At 43.1% G+C, this 4,754-nt stretch overlaps 1 non-coding gene across 1 annotated transcript; it reads left to right on the forward strand.

Annotated features, from left to right (window-relative positions):
- The first annotated feature begins 4,287 nt into the window (after nt 1–4,287).
- On the forward strand, nt 4,288–4,360 carry Trnaa-agc. Its single transcript has one exon. It is a non-coding gene; the product is annotated as a tRNA-Ala (tRNA).
- The last annotated feature ends 394 nt before the right edge of the window (nt 4,361–4,754 follow it).

Raw genomic sequence — 4,754 nt, forward strand, 5'->3', positions numbered from 1 at the left:
ATGAATCTATATACCGTTTATTTCCACATTGATTCTACGCGCCGAATTGTTTTTTCGGACATAACGCAGTTTATCTTACACGTGGAATTATTATCGTCAGCAGATTCACGTATTCGATTTGATAATAATTATTTTTCAAATGCAATTCGCATGTTTTCTGATGCTAAATTTAGCATTTGATATTCCCCCTCCCCCATTTTTCCCGTCCTGTAAATTAATTTTATTGCGAAAAATATTACCCCAGCCAGGACTCGAACCTGGGACCTCCCTTAATAACATGACGGGCGTCCTAGCCAGCTCGACCACTGTGATAATATTATTCGCAATAACTGGTATAATATTTTAGAAGTGACGCTAGTTTGCAGGCGAGCGTTTAAAGAATAATAAACTTTCAAGTAAGACCCTCTATCTAAAACTAAACAATATATGAGAACATACCTAATGCGGGTCACAAGGCAAGATGTAGGTAGGCTGGAGAGGAGCGTACGGGAGGAAGAGGAGGAGATGGAAAGAGGAGACGGAGAAGAGGCAATGGAAATGAAGGAGTGAGGAAATTGTGAAGAATAGGGGAGAAAAAGAAGTGGAAGAGAGATGAGGCGGAATGAGTCGGCAGTCAGGAGCGAGGAGTATGGAAGTGGTGGGGGAGAAAGAAGGTGATCGAGAATCGATACAGAGAAGGAAGAGGATTGGACGAGAGGTTCGAGAGATCGAAGGAAGCGGCGGGGGAAGTGATAACGGAGAATTCGAGAGATCGATGGTCGGGAGAGAAGGTGATTGGCGAGTGAAAGCGAGAGATCGAAAGGGAAGGAAAGATCGATGGAAGCGGTGGAGGGGAGTGAAGATACCGAGTCGAGAAATCGATGGACGGGAGCAAAGACGTGACAAGAGTGAGTAGAAGTGACTAGAAAATCGAGAGGTTGGAAGCGGAGGAAACGGACGAAGAGGAGACAGAGGAGCGGAAGAAGCAGAAGAAAAGGAGGTAGGAGAGGAAATAGGGAGAGAGAGGAGGAAGGGGGAATAACGGAGGAGACGCCAGCGAGGTATGACGCAGGAGGAATTAGGATAGAAACACGTGCGAGTAGCATAATGCATACATAGGGCTATAGTGAAGTGGATAGCGGATAGTATGATGACGAAAACCGTTTTTCCCCAGGAGAGAGAGAGTGTGTGTGTGAAGAAGTAGGAGAGGAAGAGGAGAGGAGAGGAGAGAGAAGAGGAGAGAGGAGGTGAAGGAGGAAAGAGGTGGAAAAGGAGAGACGGGGAGGAGAGGAAACGCGGAGGAGAAAGGAGAAAGAGCGGAGAAGAGGAGGATGGAGGGAAGAGGGAACGGATACGGAAGGATGGAATGGAGGAGCGTGGGAAGGGAACTGACGGAGCAGATGAAAAAGGCAGTAGGAGAGCTGAGAGGAATAAGGGAGGTGCTAGAAAGGAAGGAGGAGAAAAAGAGACGGGAAGAGAGATGGAAGATGGAGAGGCGGATGGAAGAGGAGAAGAGACAGGAGAAGAGGAAGGAAGCAGCGGGGAGTAGGACGGAGAAAGGAGACGAAGGGAGTGGAGAAGGGGAGGATAGAAGAGAGAGGCAAGAGATGGAAAAGAAAAGGAGACGGGGGAGGCAGAGAGGAGAGCGGGCAGCGGAGAAAAGGAAGAACAGGCAGAGGAGAGAAAAAGAAGGGAAGAGACAGAAGATGGAAAAACAGAGGGAGAGGGAGAAGAGAGAGGGGAAGAGGAGAGGCACTTCGGAGAGCGACACGGAGAGAAGAGAAGATAAGAGAGGAGAGAAAGAAAAGAGAGGGAAGCAAGAGGTCGAGGAGAGACGGAGGAGAGGGAAAGAGGCGGAGAGGAGGGAGAGCAGCGAAGAGAGTGAGGAGGAGGGAAGAAGAGATGGGAGAGGCACAGGGAGGGGGTAGAGGGGACAGAGGACAGAGAAGAGATGGGAAGGGAAAGGTAGAGAGAAAGAGGAAAGAGGGAGGAAGAGAGAAGAAACAGAGGAGAAGAACTGGTGGAAGGAAGAGGAAGAGGAGTCGGAGAGGAAAACAAGGAACGAGAGAGGAGGGGAGGAGAGAAGAAGAAGGAGAATGATATGGAGAGGGGTAGAGGGAAAGGATAGGGAGGAGAGAGTATGGAGAATAAGAAGAGCGGTAAGGGATAGGTTAGGGAGGGAGCCGGAGATAGAAAAGGTTATAGACAGGTAGGGAGAAAAAGAGAGGGTAGTAATGATAGTGGAGATGAAAGAGGGAGAGGGACAAGGAAAGGATTTTAGACGGGAGGGAATGGATAAGGGCGTGATGGGGGGTAAAGGTGGATGAGGATTTGAATATGGAGAGGAAAGCGAGATGGAGGATGGTGGAGAGGGCGAAAATAGAGAGAGAAAAGGGAAGGGAGGTTAAGGTAGAAAACAGAAGGATGTGGGTGGATGGAAGGGAGTGGAGATGGGTGGGAGAGGAGAAGGAAAAGGGGAAGAGTGGTGAATATTATGACTAAACAAAAACGAATTGATTGTAGGAAGGAGAGAGGAGCACGAGAGGAACAAAAGGAGGAAGCAAGTAAGGAAGGACGAAGCTGGAAGGAGAGGAGAAGATGCTGGAAACAGGAATGGGAAGGAAGAGGGAAAGGAAGAATGACAGAAGAAAGGGAAGAAGATAAGAGGGGTCAAGAGGGGGGGGGAATAGAGTGTAAAGGTCGCATATGGCCAGGTCGTGGTAAGAGGGAAAAGAAGAGTAAAGGGAACGCTCCCTGAAAAAACGTCATTTCATGTGATACAGAGAGAGAGTAGTGGAGAGATGAGAGGTTTGGGAACGTTCCGGAAAAACGCCTTGTAATTCCGAAAGGAGAACAATAAATCTATCTATCTATCTAATTAAAAAATTTTGTAATTGTTCAGCCTACAACGCCTCGATTGGCTGACTCCCTCCCTCTTCCTCCCACCGACCCCTTCCCCCTCCTCTCCACTCCCCCAAAAAAGGGGACACGGGTATTTAAGGACTACGCAAGGGAGCTCAGTATCAGAGTCTCCTAGCCCTGATGATGCAGACTGCAACGCCTGCGAAACGTCGGCACCACACTGCAAACGGACGCGGCAACCATCCGGAAGCCATTACGATTGAATTATTTCCCTTCTTATTCATATTAACGACATCATATTAAAACAAAATAACAAAATAACAAAATATCAGCATTATTTAATGATAAACAAATCGCTCCAAATACTTTAGCTCAATTTACATTAGAAGATTTGCTAGTAAATTTACCTGTATCGACGCAAGCGGAATTGTATAGTTTCGAAAATTATTTAAAAAACAATAAAAATAATTTATCTTCTATGGTAAATATTTGTTATTAAATCAAAAACTTTTTCTGCTAATACGTGATTTCTGTTAATACAAGTTTTAATATTACAGTGTTCATATTTAGCCACATTGCGTGGAAGAGATTTTACGTCTAAAACTAACAGGATTTTAAAGTATCTTTTAAGAGATGAGGTAGCTTCTAACTACAGTTTTTACGGTAAACGAATGAACAAAAGTCCCTTTTCTTCTTTAACTTGCTGCAGTACTGTAGTTAGTATTTTTTATCAACTTTTAAAAAGTTTATTATACAATTTTTATTATACGTTCACTATCCATAGAAATTTTATTATGTGCGATGTTAGCTAAAACATCCAATAAGGTTAGTATAATGTTATTAAAACTTTATGAATATGTAGTTGTATTAGTCGGCTATCATTTATATTTATATTACAATTCTGAGCTGTTAAATACATAGATAACTAGATAAAACAACTGCATGTTTATTAATAACATTAATACCAATTAATAACATTGACACTGTAGTAGATCTTTAGCTAATATCAATTATGACAGTATATTATGAAATTTTCTTTGAATTTTAATCTAAAAAAATACTCTTTGTATTGCTCATTTCATGTGTTAAACTTTTTATAGAATCGATAAAATCAACATCATCTCAGACAGAAAAAGAAATTGAAGATGTGAATAAGGTATGGCTTAAACACGCGCCTCAGCGTATAAAAAATCGTAATACAAATAAAGTTCCTGAACATAATAATTAAAAAGAATAAATTGATTTTTATAAAGATTTGGTTGTGATCCGTTTTGAGATTAAGATTTTGTTTAATTACGTAATAATGGGGATACATTGTGGAGATGATACTGTGTTTTAAGACTGACAAATCAAGTCGGCGCACAGTTCTCGATTTCGAATACTGTCACGATAGGTGGCACTTGGGAATCAACATTAGACCGTTTATTGCGATAAGTATTGCCATGTGCCTCGGTGGTCGAATTGGTTGAGACGCCCGCCTAGCGAGAGGGAGGTCCAGGTTCAAACCCTGGCCGAGGTGATATTTTTTCGCAATAAATTTAGAATAGAATATTTAGACACTACCAACCTGTCACGGCTCTGAGTCCTTTAAATTCTTTGAAATTTGTGTTTAACACATACGAGCCATACTAATTTATATAAGATTTTGGGTTTTATGTTTCTTAGAATTTATTTGCTTTATTCGGTACTTATACTTTTATTTTAAGGGAGTCCGTCCCTGGCGGCATAGAGAGTGTCACGGGTAGCGTGAGAGAGAGAGAGTGACAGGCAGTGATAGAGTGAGTTAGAGAGTGCTTAGAGAGTGGAGAGTAGGTGGAGGAGAAAGAGGAGGCGAGGAAGTGAGAGAGGAGAAGAGGGCGACAAGAAGGGACATAGGGCGAAGGGCAGAGAAGGAGGATAAAGGTACGGAGCAG

The sequence above is a fragment of the Vollenhovia emeryi genome, unplaced genomic scaffold, assembly GCF_000949405.1.
Source record: "Vollenhovia emeryi isolate VEMERY1.0 unplaced genomic scaffold, V.emery_V1.0 DF939407.1, whole genome shotgun sequence".
Taxonomy (NCBI): Eukaryota; Metazoa; Arthropoda; class Insecta; order Hymenoptera; family Formicidae; genus Vollenhovia; species Vollenhovia emeryi.